The sequence below is a fragment of the Osmerus eperlanus genome, chromosome 13 (genome assembly GCF_963692335.1).
Source record: "Osmerus eperlanus chromosome 13, fOsmEpe2.1, whole genome shotgun sequence".
NCBI classification, from domain to species: domain Eukaryota; kingdom Metazoa; phylum Chordata; class Actinopteri; order Osmeriformes; family Osmeridae; genus Osmerus; species Osmerus eperlanus.
In genome coordinates, this window is record NC_085030.1 from 7289416 (window position 1) to 7304969 (window position 15554).

Genomic DNA, 15554 nt, shown 5'->3' on the forward strand with positions numbered 1-15554 from the left:
GAACACATGTAAGGGCCGTGTATGTACAGAACGTGTTGATTTCCCTGAGAAAAAAAAATATGAATATGTTCTACAATACTACATAATAATATGACGTAAAGTGTGCCACGAGAAGCCCTTAAAAGGCTTGAGCACTTGAGGCAAGAGATAGGAAGAGAGAAAGAAACAAGGAAAGAAATGGAGAAAGTGATTTCCACAAGGATGGAACATGGAGTGGGATTAGAGACAGAAGCGGGAGCTCAGGAGAGAGGAAATTAAAGGAGCTTCTTCTTTGCTGATCTTCCTTTGAGCAATGCGTGTTCTTTCCTGTCGCCCTCACCTCCAGGGGCACGCCAACGGGTCAGATTTTAACGAGCGCATTGTCATGCGTGCTCCATCTCCCTCTGTCTTGCCCACTGCACATACTCACCTCTCTCTCCTTCTGGTTGTCCCTTGTAGAAGTGTCCCTTCTCCTCCTGTCTTCCCTTTACCTGTCGACGCTAGTCTGTTTCTGACATTATGAAGACGTCACACATCTCCCCTGACTAATTGGATCCCGACTGAGGTCCATGTCCTCTCTGTGCCCTCGGATGCCAGAGGCATAATTATCGGAGGGAAAGTGAAGGTGTGAGGCTCTCAGCTGACGAACCACAACCTCTTAATTGGGGAGCGTGTGGGTGTGGAGGGCAGGGCACAGTCTCAATAGTTTCTTTTCAAGTTGTGACTGGCATTGGAATGCTCTGAAATGAGAGAGATGATGGTAATGAAACTGGAGTGCGCTTTTCTGAACAACAGTGAAATGAGCAGGCTCAGGTGTGAGCAGAGCTCTGATTTGAGTTTGAATAGGTCTAATTATAATGGCTTGGTTGGCTTCACGTCAATGTAGCCTCAGGACCTGGAACCAGTTAGTCCTTCAGTGGTGTGGTACCGGTCATGGACACATTGTTTTTCTCCAGTAAGTTTTGCAGAGACTTTTGACATTGAAACGCAGAGATGGTCTGAACAATGTTGAATAGGCGTAAGTTTGTCTGAAGCAAATTGCATATTTATTCCAAGGGACAATGGCAAGCTTGTTCAGCTCCCAAAAGCCGTTGCATACCTCCCCTGTAGTGCCGCTTGTATTTTAAAGGATAGTTTGTGCTAATAGAAGCATTTCATCCGCTATGTGAGCAGAGCTAATGTTTCCTCGCCTTTTGTGGCGTATGTGGATGGTGAATTTGAGCCCAGTGACCTGCAGGCTGTGACTGATGATGGGGAGCCCCTGCTGCACCAGGGCTTCAGCTGTAGAGAGGGGTTAAGATGTATTCTGCTCTCCGTATAAAATTGGCTCCCATCAATATTCATGCTGGGGGTGAGGTGTGAGTGTGTGGAGGGGGGGGGGTTCCTTAGAGATCGTCTTGGATTTAATCCAATTTACAGAATGTTACTATTGCCTAGGCTCCCAGCTGTCCTCTCGCCCCAGGAAAACAGGATCATTTCAGCAGAAGGTTCTGGAACAAAAAACACCACAGTTGTTTTTTTATGGTCCCTCTCTTCTACAGAGTCTATTATTTTGCTTCATATCCTGTGAGGAACAACCCAGTCTTCCCACTGTAGCACCATAGAGGCCCGTTAATGAGGTGTGGACCTGTTTGGCTACTGTGGAGTTGCCTCAACCTTTACTGTCCAGTTGATAATCTACTTAGTCAGGGTAGAGATGGAGAGAGAGGGTGGGGGAGAGAATTTTCCTATTTTCTCTGTGTAGTCCTCCCATTCATATGCAGTCCTCCCATCTACAGAGGGCAACAGTGTTAATGAAATACCATGAGCGTTCATATCTGACATTTGTATCGCCTGTCAGAGACATAGCGGTATGTTTCATTGATCTCAAAATGGATGACACCAAATACCACAGCAGTTCTTTAAACTGACAGAACCTTTAAATATCATCCAGCTTTCTTGCTCTCTGAAGGCTTGGCCAGGCAGCGTTCTGACACCTGTGTTTGATTGGAAAGGGCACATTGGTCCAGCATTCTACACTAAATGTACACTACTTTTGGGGCTTAATAAATTATATTCAATACAGAAGAGACAATAATAGAAAGCAAAATCTCAGTGATGGGCTGGAAGGATATGTTGCCTAAAGGGCCTGTGGAGAAAGAATAGCCCCAGGTGATTTAGAGTGTATGCATCACAGGAGACAGCTCAACATATCCAGCCCGACCATAAGCGAGTCACGGTACTAAGCATCCTTTGGAAGAAGTCTATACTATCATGCAAAGAATCTGTGTGTGTGTGTGTGTGTGTGTGTGTTGTGTGTGTGTGTGTCTTCCTGTGGTTATTATGTGATTTTGTATTTGACTGTACTTTTGTTATTTCATTTTCGTTTTGTATTTTATATGCATTGTATTTCTATGTATTAATTTGTGAAGCACTCTGAGATGCAACTTTTAAAGGCACTATATAAAATTACGTTTTATTGTTATTATTATTAATTAAACTAACACCAAATCAACTAACCAACATTGTAATCACCAGCTGCATCACAGGTACTGCATGGGGTCTGTAACTTGATTATTTGGGCCTGATCCTTGGTCAGTCGTTGGTGTCGAAACTCTAATCCTGCCTCCTCTGTCGGTTTCTTGAGGCATGGATGTACCGAGCCGCAAATGGGCACACATCAGGAACAATGTTCTTACGAATTGTGTTTGTGGGGGTAAGACAATTTAACAGAGAACACGTATAATACATTTTGATCAACATGACATAAGCAATTGATAATGTAGGAAACAGAAGACAAGTGTAGGCTACATAATCATTTGCATGAACGTACCAGAGCATTGGCAATTAGTTTAAAAGAATGAGGAATTGCTTTTATGATGTGCATAAGTGACTAGGTGACGTTCAGGTTGAACAAGTACTTCTGAGAATTTCATTTGTGATCTGAGAAATGTGAGAAAAACTGTCATCCCCAGCTGCATCACAGGCACTGCTCTATGCCTATAATTCCAGGAATCTGTATGTCACCTTGTTCATCACAAATATGAGGTCATGTGTGGCCTAAGGAGATTTAAATAAGTGACTGCACAGACTTTGCCCCCCCCCCCCCCATTTTACCAATATATTTGAATTCAGTCTGGAAAACATTTATTTAGGACCAACATGTGTGAGGAAAATATGGAGACTGCTGTGTGCCTATGCTTGAGTAGCCTTCACAAGGCCAACACTACTGGATACAAGCCTGTCAGAGGCTTGTTTAGAAGCTGCTCACTTGAACCAGCTGGTTTCACCAGCATGCCTTGTGTTTGAGGACGTCTATTTTGAGGGTTGGTGGGCTGTCAGATGTTACTGGTTAATGTCAGCTTTCAAATACTGGTCAAAGGACTGCTCAACAGAGCTTACAACTGTCCTCGGACCACACATACAATAGGGACCAGACAATGATTGGTTAAAATGATCTAATCCACATGTAGTCATTGTATTTTCCCATTCATTGCTAATTTGTCATTTTTTGTGTTGTTTAGATGTCCCGATAAAGATTATATTGAAAAACAAAAGTATGTTTTATATGATGTTATGCCTCAAAAGAAAGGAAATACACATTACCAACACAACCCTAACTTTACCAATCGAAGTGTATTCCAGTTAACAGCTACTACACATGTTACAGTACTGTAGCTATGTTGGTCTAATGTAGAGCATACACACATACGTAGATCACATAATACCTTTTTGGCCATTTCTGTAGCATTCTGCAGCAGCACAATATCCATATCCAGAAAAAGTTTCTGTAGACTGAGTAAGCAACATTACAGCTCCACCAACCAGACACCTCATCTATTTCTTTAATTGCATCCAAGCTGTTTAAAAATCTATGCTGAGAACATTTCTGTGTCCATGGTAAACACAGTGTTATGGTTTGGCCTTCACATTGGAAATCAGACTTCCATTTGCCGTTTTTCCATTTGCCATTTGTTATGAGTGCTCCCCTCAGTCACTGTGTTTCCCTGTTATGTTTATGTAGTGACATGAAGAAGGTTGAAGTCTATATTTCTTCCAGATACTGACTGCACTAGGCTGAGGAGTGTTAACGAGAGCAGGGATAAACAGCTCAGCTGCCTACAGCCATGGCACATACCTCAACACCCTCTCTCTCTCTCTCTCTCTCTCTCTCTCTCTCTCTCTCTCTCTCTCTCTCTCTCTCTCTCTCTCTCTCTCTCTCTCTCTCTCTCTTTCATCCACAGTGATGGTGCCATCTAAGAAGGAGGCCCCCAATATTGTATCATAATCTTCCATAGAACGTTCTGTGATATTTAAAGCCTATTTAAAGCCCGTGTGTTGCACAACTAACTTTTGACTTCTTATAAGTGTTTTTACAAATTCACGCAGAGATGGCATCTATAAAAAGTTGATGACAGTGAATTAAATGGATTTGATACTATTGACTACGTTTAGGTGTGGGAAGTGCATTGTCAGACAAAAAGCCCAGCTCCGCATTTGCTTGAGCCAAAAGCCGAAATTGAACACGAGACCGTGGTTATTTATTGGAAATAATGACTGGTTACATTTATTCATTTCATTTAGCAGACGCTTTTATCCAAAGCGTCTGGTTACTAATCAAGCATATGGTTACTAATCACTGAGCACAATAGTATTTTTCAGTTTTTCACACAAACTTCCATCTCCCCTCTGACAAGTACGGACAATTTTTTGTTAAAATACGTGGAAGGACCACTGGCCACTAGTAACTAAACTAGCTCTTCGAATTTGCGGAAAAACAATACCTACTGCTCGCCGTCCGTAAAAGCGATTGACAGTGTAGCTACCGGTTAATCCCTTGCTTCGCCGGCACGTGAGATTGTGTAGTAGTCTTTTCCGCTTTACCAATATGTAACAAGACCAACGTGTGTGTGTGTGCGTAATATTGCCACAGGCAGAAACTGTAGTATCCATCTCCACCCACTTTCCCGTTCCCACACTGCAGATCTCTGCCGAGCGACGCCGACTGGAACAGATCTTTCTCTTCTCAGTTCAAAGGATTTACTTAGAACATTTTGTGTCAGCGATCACGAAGATAGTTCTGCAGCTTCCGTGAACAATGTTTCTCTTGCAATATACAGGTAGGATTCAACTTCCACGTATTTCGTTATTTTACTTGTCTATTTCAACGTGCACTCCCTTGTACGATGTCCCAAGACATGGGCTACCCATTTTCTACAAAGAAACAATTGAGCGCGCTTTTGACATTCATCATTCATATTTAACGATTTTATCAAGTCCACAACAACGTGACACATTGAGACAACACAGTATGCATTTCTTATGTGTAATTATCTCTTATGTGGAGCAGCCAGCTGTTTGTATTTTAAACTGATGTGCCGGAGTCGAATTGATGAGACGTCACGCAACCATACATTGTTGCACAGTTGTTTGAAAACCCAGTGCACTGTGCTGTGTAACATCCAGAGTAATCACTATATTCTGAAATATGGTAGTACCATATTATGTAAATGTATGACGACACTTGTGTGTATTTTAAACGTGTTTTTATTTTTCTTTGAGTGTCTGAATAAACCATCTGCTGCCTTATGATTTACCTTGTGTTGACTTCAACTTGTAGCCTAAGAGACGCAAGGGGACCCCGTAACGAATTTAACCCTTGTGCTGCCTTCGGGTCACATGACCCAAAGGTTCATAACGAACCATCGTTGTGTTTACCCAATTTTACCCAATACAAAAACAAATTAAAATAATTTTCTTTTAACCTTCGCAATGTGGGGGGTCTGACGCATGCTTACAAAAATACAAAATTGCTTTACTTTGTTTTTGTATGCGGTAAAGTTGTCGCAATACGACGGTGGGTCACAACGACTGAGGGTCAGAATGACCCGAAGATAACACAAGGGTTAATGTTTTATTTACTCGTCATGAATTCCTTAGAATGGATCTATAGTTATCGTTTAGCAGGGGTTTTCTCTCTGATGATCTGTTCTAGCTGTTGTGTAAATTGTCATTTACGAAATGTCACTGCTACATTCTAATTGGAAGAAGGGGAGGACTTCATACTTCTGCGTTTCACTCTGCTCTGCTCTATAATCCCGTATGTCATAAGATGAATTCCTAAATTGAAACGTTTCTTCTGGCCTCAGATGAAAGCGACAAAGTGCATTCATGTATGGGAAGGAAGGAACATTAACACAAGGAGAGGAAGACTAGTTGGGAGTCAGGTGGCTGAGCGGTTAGGGAATCGGGCTTGTAATCAGAAGGTTGCTGGTTCAATTCCCCGGCCGTGCAAAATGACGTTGTGTCCTTGGGCAAGCCACTTCACCCTACTTGCCTCGGGGGAATGTCCCTGTACTTACTGTAAGTTGCTCTGAATAAGAGCGTCTGCTAAATGACTAAATGTAAATGTAGTTGGTCTATGATATGGAGATTGAAGTGGTCATGCCTCCTCTTTCATTAACTCACACATTTCTCTACAAGTCCAGGAGCACAGACATCTTTGCATCATTCAGTGACTGAAAGTTGAGTCTAATGTCTTGAACTGGCAACTTTGATGGAGCAAAGGTTTCTGGCCAGATCAATGAGTGGGCAATCTTAGAATGGCACAATCATGTTCGGACTGGGAGACTCAAATAATCAGTTTAGGGGACGGAGAGAGTTTGAACTTGAAAGGGTCTGTGTGAATGAAATTCACAATTCTCCTCAGGATAGGATAGGTTAACCCTTGTGTTATCTTCGGGTCATTCTGACCCATCAGTCATTGTGACCCACCGTTGTATTGCGACAGATTTACCGCATACAAAGACAAAGTGAAGCCTTTTCTTTTAACCGTTGGGCTGTCTCAGACCCCCCACATTGCGAAGGTTAAAAGAAAATTATTTTAATTTGTTTTTGTATTGGGTAAAATTGGGTAAACACAACGATGGTTCGTTATGAACCTTTGGGTCATGTGACCCGAAGGCAGCACGAGGGTTAAGGGGGATTTTCTAACTCCTAGGCCCTACAGTATGAATTGATTTGGTCGCTTTAGAAAAGCTTTATTTTCATTGTGAAGATGCAGACATACTAACATTTCAACAATAAGTGGCACTCTTGTGGACTGTGGGGAATAGAGAGGCAACATAATGAAACGTGACATGTGAAAGGCCTGTGGATACCTCTGGCAACAGTCTGTTGGTGAACACATTCATCAGTGTACACCAATTCTAAGGAGGTGACATACAAAGTCAGTGTAACCTGGTTAGGGATCATTCAGGAAGGCCTTGGGGGCCACAGAGATGTGCTCTTTCAGGGTTCTAGAAGTCACAACACAGGATAAGTTGCTATGGCTACAAGCCACTTTCATGCCATATTGCAGCCTAAATGTGTGGCAATGTGCCAGTTTAGCTGCCATGGGGCAGAGATAGTAATAGGATTAATTATACTGCCCCTCTGAAAGTAGTTCTCATTAAACTATGGTGGTGCATTCTCTCTTTGGTCCACTAATGTTTTTGTTTTTTGTTTTTTTTCTGAATAATATGGGGAGTCAATATTCTATAAGTGAACAACATATGTTACTGGCGATGATGTAGCTTTTAGCTTGCCTTAAATCAATTTTGGTGACTTTGGTGATTTTTTTTGTACTACTACTTATTCAAATCTTTTCCACATTAACCCTCGTGCTGCCTTCGGGTCACATGACCCAAAGGTTCATAACGAACCATCGTTGTGTTTACCCAATTTTACCCAATACAAAACCAAATAAAAATAATTTTCTTTTAACCTTCGCAATGTGGGGGGTCTGAGACAGCCCAACGGTTAAAAGAAAATGCTTCACTTTGTTTTTGTATGCGGTAAAGTTGTCGCAATACGACGGTGGGTCACAATGACTGATGGGTCAGAACGACCCGAAGATAACACAAGGGTTAATTGTATATATTTTTATATTAGGAATTGCAATAACATGTCTGTTTACATTCCCTAACCCAAAATGTAAATGCACTACAGAGCAGGTTTTATATAGTAGCTGATGGAAAAGGGCTGTTCTGGTCTTCTATACAGAATGTTTTTGTTTTCCCACTACTCCTCATGGTGGATGAACCTGCAAATCGGCATTCCCAACACTTTGTAGCTAATTTAGAGTGGTGGTATCCAGTGGTGGGTAACTGATAATTGATACTGCTCCAAACCCTGCTCTGTCCCTGATAATGAGAGATGCGCTGCTTTGTGTCCTGCTGGGTAAGCAGTCTGAGGACTATTTTTATGCAGCGTTGTGTTTCCTGTCAGAGGAGGCCATTTTTTTCACGTGATGAAAGAAGTTACATATTTATCCTCACCGCCTGTCTTGGCTCCCAGTGGGAATGAGATGTAAATATGGAAATGACAATTATAGAGGCACAACTTTCTGTCTCAGCAGGTATCGATAAAGGATGCATGTTTTCATATTATGTGCATCATCCATGGGACCATTTTCTAACTGGACAAATAGTCCCAGTACACCAGTCATCGTCACATGCTTTTGTAACTCTCATATTAAAATAAACAAGTCCAACAAACTCACATAGAACAATTTAAAAGCACTTAATGAGAAAAATGTGTGACTTTAAGCAGGGCCTAATTACATTTTACGAGAGAATTGTCCTCCTATCTGAGAAGTGCCAGAGCGTAAAGCATGTTTTGATGAAATCAACACAGCCCAGCCCTTTCCCATCTGTTGAGCCGATGTTGTGGATTTTGTTTTAACTAGTGCTGTGCCTGTTTGAAGAAAATGCTTCTGTGATCTTACAAATGGGGTGGGTTCTTGAGCATATCTTGCCACACGGAAGGATACAATATTGGAGTGATCCATGTCTCCATCGCTTAGTGCAGCAGTTGCTCAACATGTAAAGAGCAAACTTGTTTAGATATTTATTGCAAACCGCTCATCCATTCAGCTTCTCACTCGACACTGCACATCCCTGGATCCTACGCAACACACCTGCCGAATGTCAACTTCATACAGTACCCTGTTCTCAAGATAACGACAAAGACAGAGATTTCTGAGCAGTGAGATGACGCAATTAGGATTCTCTATTCCTTAATCTCTGCAGCTGGTGTGATAGCTACTGTTTCACATCTTGTCTTCACATTGTGCCTTGTAGAAACCATCTGCGCTGGCCTGATAGGCGAGCTGGATGGTCCAGTCTATTCCAGCTGGCTGGTTCAGGAGATGACTGGGTTTTCTCTGACTTGTATTGGTGCTGTTGAAGAATGTGTAGGACTGTGTGACCCCTGAGAGCAGCAGCAGCAGCCAACCGTCCAGTCTAAATCAGAGGGGGAAGCATGGCAGTGTGGAGGTGTCTCGGGATCAACTGTGGGCCTGGTAGGACCCAAGCTGATTGACTGGAGTTCTTTGTCAGAGCAACTTTGAAGATCCGGAAGCTTTCCAGGAAGCCTTGCGATTGGGGCTCAGGTCTGCAGCAAATGCAGGAGCTGCAGGAGGGTTGGTGGAGTAGACGGCCTCTTTCCCAGCTCTGATTGTAATAACAGTGAATAGGACAGGATTGAGGGTGTAGAGCTGAAGTGTAAAACCCTACTGACAATCTGTATGAGAAGTGGAGAGGATGAAGGGAGCTGGATTAGACTCCTCACCAGGGAGCTGTGACTGCTGTGTGTGATGGAACCTCTCTGCACCTCCATTCTCAGTCAGAGCCAGGCCTTCTGTCCTCCATATCAGTCACACTGTTTTCCTCAGTCTGGTCATTTGACCCCCTGGGTGAAGTTGTGCCAGGCTCAGTCAGAGAAATAAGGATCGGTCCTGCTGCTGAACACAACATTAGGAACTCAACTTAAACCGTTCACTGCAGGAGGCCCCATTAAAGTACCTTGGTCATTTTAGTGTGTTAGGTTAGTTTATACCAGCAACTGTTTCTAGTTTGGCCTTCATCGTCTCCCCCCCTGTGCCCTAGATGGACGTGGGGAGAGGGACTCTGAGGAAGCCTGTGGCGGTGATATTGTACTGTACATCATCCTCCCTGCCCTGTGGCCTTCTCAGAGATAAAGTGAAACTGAGTTTTTGTTGAAGCTCAGGAATCCCTTCCCCCTCTTCCCAACACTGCCAGGATAAACAATTGGATGTAGCACAGCACAGGCCATGATGGATTACCAGAGTGGTGCAGGACACTACATCTCTGAGTGTGCCTGTGTCCACTGCTGCCTCTAAGGATGCACCAAAATACATCTGCTTGCATTGCACTGATAATGGAAAAAATCTCATATACATACCTGTCATTGGATGACTAATTGGTCACCATACCACAATTTAGCATAAATATGACATTTTGCACAAATCATGCACATTCTGTGTTTTTACATCAGGATGGACCACATTGTATTTTACACTAAATTACAAGATATATTATCATTAACGTTGATGTCATGTGATTGTGCAGGAAGTTATCCACCTATCTGCTTCCCATTTGACATTGAACAAGTCCTCATGGTGAGTGGTACCAAGAGTGCGTCTCACTACCCATACTTCCATACTATTTAGTATGCCAGAAAAATATTTGTGTATTGTCCCAATACACACATCAGGATGTAAAATGCAGTATGCCAAAAATACCAGGAAGTTCTACTGCATCCGGTCACATTTTGTTGTATGTAGGCCAACATGTTTTTCTGGCTATTCTGACCCACCATCTCCGCACAGCAACAGACATTGACTGAACCATAGACGTTAACAAAACCAGAACTCTGGCTGCCCTCCTCTGGTGTTGTATCGCCAACGTTATTTGTTTTGCACCAACCATTTTCTGTACAATATTGGCATTTTGGCCTACAAACTGACGTATGTTTGAGCAAGAGGGTCAAAGCTCAAGGCAGAATGTTATGACAAAGTAGTATGTTCCAAGTATATGGACACAGCATGCAACAGTACGCACTTTGTAAGGGCAGCTGCAGTATGCGATAAAAGTAAAAGGAAATGTATGCGATTTGAGACGCAGGGCTAGAGTTGTGGTTCAGTAGTTAGGCCCAGGGACCTGAGGCGTCTACTGAGACTGCCTGTCTGGAAAGCAGCCCTCCCCCTGTAATAGAGATGGAAAGCCAAGATCTATATGGCCTTCTGGCAGGAGAGGGAACTCCCTGGAGAAAAGAAAAGCCTAATGAAAAAAAAAATGGTACTGGAAAGAGAATATAGCGACATAACCAAGAATAAATTATTAAAAGAGTAGCACAAGCCCTCTGGTTACTGAGTTGTCTACAGGGTTACTTTAAAATAATGTAATCTTCTTCAGCTCGTCTGCACCTCCTAAATAGAGCTCTGCAAAATAATTTCCACTTTGATTGACTCTTTGTACAGTCTTCAAGACTTAATACATTTGTTTATGGCCTCTGACTTCCTCAGAAGGGAATAAACATTCAGACATATTTGCTTGCAGAATTACAGTAATTTTCCATTGGCTTCAGTCAGTTGATGCGGTGCCCCTTATGATTTTCTCCTCGTTTGGTGTAAACATGTGTACACACCCCCAATAAGGCAAAGAAAATAGATCCACATCCAGCTTATCCTATGGAGCTGGTATGAAGGGCTCAGTGTTTTATTCGAGGCTGACTGAGCTCAAAGGAAGGCCTGTACCTGCCTGTTTACGCTTTATGCTTGGCTGGAACCAGTCTCTCGCTGTTTGTTTTTGGGTTGCTTTTGCTGAATTCAGCAAGGATAAATGTGTTCACTTGCTTTTTTCAAAGGCTGTCCTTGAGGCTTGAGAAGTCAGTCTTTGTGTGTGTGTGTGTGTGTGTGTGTCTGAATCACCATTTCAAGAGAGCATGAGGAGATTGTGTTCATTTTAAGCCAGAGGAATGTATGTCGAGGTCAGCAGTATTCAAGGGAGAGGATAGGCCAGGACCTCCCCTGGGCATGACCAATCCACTGGTTGTGGACAGTTTAGGTCAGGACGTTATAGCTCAGATCCGGTGGACATCAGTTTGGGCTTGCCAATACTGTATTAATAGTCCGTCTGTACTTAATTACAACTATTCGTACAAAAACACGATGCTGCCAAGTACTGCATATCGATTTTCAGTTGTGTCAATAATGCTTATAGGCCAAATGTTCTTTATTTCTAATGTACTGTATCACTTTAATCGCCTTGTGAAATACCAGTACAAAGAGATTTAATACACTTAAAAACAGGCTCCAGAGCATTTCTTCATACAGTTCCAGGGCTTGGAGACCACTGGAGACTATTGCTGCTCACAGCAAAGCACATTCAAGTCATGGAGCTCTGTACGTTGTCAGTCATCAACTCTACTAAAGGACTGGACTTATGTCAATCCTTCACATCCCCCTCAGTGCCTTTAGAGACTGTACAAGTATAGGAAGTAGTCTGCCTGAGGCGGCTATCCAACTCTCTTCAAACAAGAACCCACCAAACCAAATAAAATCATAATAGGGTGGGCAAAAATCCAATGAAATTCCCAGACACCTACAGTATCTGTCAAGTAACATCTCTTCGCTTCACATGCTTGGGGTAACATGTTCTGGCTGAGATCTCATCTGCATTCACAGTTTCATCTCCTGACTCCACTCAACCCTTGCTTCCGAGCAGACACTTTCCCTCAGAAACCAACTCTCTGAGTTTACCTCAACGTCATCTTGTTGGTTTTCTTCTCTGAGCTGAGAAGGCCTCCTACGCCTTTCAAACATAATGTCCCCCCAAGCCAGAGATTTGCAGGGGTCTTAGACAGTTCAGGTACAATGTTCAATTTCGGTTTCATATCTATGGGCATTAAAACATTGATCTAGTGAAGAATCCATAAGTCATGCTTGTGTTGTCAGTTAAAAACCATATGATATAGCTGGTGTCTCTAACATTCAGAAGGTAGTGTAGGAAGAGACATTTCCACAGCATATAGCAGTGAAATGTGTCACTGTCAGGGGATTTTTGGTTCTCTGGAGTCGGCATGTTCTACTCTCAGGTTCTGATGTTTTTCTGTGTGGATGTTAAAGCCTGTGGGACAGATGCTGACAACAGCTGACTTAACATCATGGCTCTGAACACTGCCATTACAGAGGAAACATAATTGGATTCACAAATCAAACATGGCTGCAGTTTTATGACGGTGTTCAGCTTTATGGGAAATATCACAGGGCCCTGGTGTGGAGGCTGTCAGAAGTACTTTGAGGTGAGGGGCGGGTGTGAATTTGGGTGCTTTTCCAACTTAGAAGGGCGGTTAAGCTGAGGAGATGCGTTGGTTATGGGGGAAGCTCTCCGGGACTGTAAACGGTGCCACCTTTTAGAGGGGAGAGAGTGACTCGTGAACAACAGGATCATGTACTTGATATGGAGTCTGACAAGGCATGCAAGGTAGTCCTCTGGTCATGTAGTTCCCTCTTACAAGCTGGTACGCTGAACGAGAAGGTCAGAGTGTCCGGCATGCCCTGGAAGAAAGGATCAGCTCGCATCTCCAACCTGATGCTTACAAGACCCAAAGAGAAGGATGACCACAAACTTCTAAACTTTGTCTCCCCCCCCCCCCCCTTATAGCTCAATATTATTTACTATTTGGTTGCTGGAGAGGAGGATATGTGGGAGGAGTCAAAAGTCAAAGAACATTGCTGTGGTTTCAGTTTTCTCAGAGCAGCAGGAACCCCAGCATGACCCCCCGCATGCTTTCCTTCCCCCTTCCCTCTCACCAGAACATTCTTTGTGCTGCTGACACAGGTCCAAGCAATAGTCAGCAAAGCGGAACGAACCAAGGATTAATTGTTTTCAATAGGTAAAGAGGGCACCACCAGCCACCGTTTATTCTGGGCACCAGTGAGCTCCCATATGCTGGGTGAAATATGTTGTGTTTCTCATGCAGTGCTAGCTTTAGCGTATTAGCGAGCTCGCTGGCCCAGAGCCTCCGAGAGACAGAACTGGGCCAGGCTCCAATGGCACTATGTTGATGTTCAGCTCAGCCCAGCAGAACCGACACACAACCAGGACCAGTATCATCCCTAAGCCTCGAGAAACATACTGGATACCTGTGTGAAGAACCACGTTTGATGTGTATATCAATATTGATGAATATGTTAAATGACAGCTCTTTCAGTTAGTCATTATTAAGACTATCAGACATACGCTTACACTTCTGTCTTTGGGATTGTCCCCAATGTTCAGCAGAGTTAGACTATTTGGAAGGTCAGTCTATGCATTAACTAGCCAACAATTACTATAGACCCTGTATGGCTTTACAGACATTCAAAGGTAGAGATGGAAGTCTTAGACACTTGAAATAGTACCATACTGTGTTGTCTGTCGTGTCCTTCACCAGATATAGACTTGTGACGAATTGAAGATATATGGACTCAGTCCTATAAAACAAAGTTATGTATTTCATTTGAGCAGATTCCCGTTTATCATCTCAATAAATCTGTGTAACCCCTTTGTACTGTGGCCTACTGTCTATGCTGGGCCAGATTTGTCCAACAGCTGAGTGATAAATCTCCTCTCTGAAGGCCACTGGAGCCTGTGGCTGTTACTGGGCTGATGGATCAGTCCAGAAGGGATGATGGAGGAGTGCCCCGGCTGATGGAGGGAAGACCTAGGATGATGGAGGGATGACAGAGGGAACATCGCTAGACTGATGGACACTTGTTTCAAACTGTGATGCTGCCCACCGGTTTAGGGGATTGGTGGTGTCACCATTGGGGTGTGACCCCATATGCTGATAGGAACATACTCAGTGCTGAGGGAAACTAAACAATCTCCACTCTCCTACCCTCCAGTAGGATTTACACTGTGTACTGTGCAAAACAACTGTGCCCTGTAATAACAGGGTCAAACTATTTCAATCGTCACACATGATAATCTCCTCATTCTTATCACACCGCATCACTGTTTAATAACGGCCACAGCACCAGCAAAGCACCAGACCAAATCTCCTTGCCAGAACAGAACTTGATATAACAATATTGATGTACAATACATACATTATAATTGCTTTTTCAGCCTGATACCACTAAGGATTTGGGACTGTGTGTGGACTCAATCCCAGCATAGATAATAAGTTAGTCTTCATTTCAACATGGGTAGGACTTAGTAAGACTGTTGATCCAATACTAAACCATGGTTCCTGGAGTTCTGTTTCATGAGGGTATGTTGTTTTTCAGCTGACAGTAGATCTAAGTGCTCATTAACCCTTGTGCTGCCTTCGGGTCACATGACCCAAAGGTTCATAACGAACCATCATTGTGTTTACCCAGTTTTACCCAATACAAAAACTAATAAAAATAATTTTCTTTTAACCTTTGCAATGGGGGGTCTGAGACAGCCCAACGGTTAAAAGAAAATGCTTCACTTTGTTTTTGTATGAGGTAAATTTGTCGCAATACGACGGTGGGTCACACGGCTGATGGGTCAGAATGACCCGAAGATAACACAAGGGTTAAACATTGCTCTACACAACTTCCTGAGTATAGTGTATTTCGTGCTGTCTTTGACACTTCAGATATAATCAATTATTGGTCAGTCTGTAGGTTTACACAGTGGGATGTTGGGCCTATATAGCTAGCCTCATTAATGATATAGTAGTCTGAAAGGTTTTTTGATACTTACCCAGTCTTTTCTCAGACTTAAGTGTTAACACTG

General features: G+C 43.0%; 1 protein-coding gene across 1 annotated transcript in view; it reads left to right on the forward strand.

Annotated features, from left to right (window-relative positions):
- LOC134032181 (ecto-NOX disulfide-thiol exchanger 2-like) overlaps nt 1–15554 on the forward strand; it is a 108491-nt gene that overhangs the window by 22195 nt on the left and 70742 nt on the right.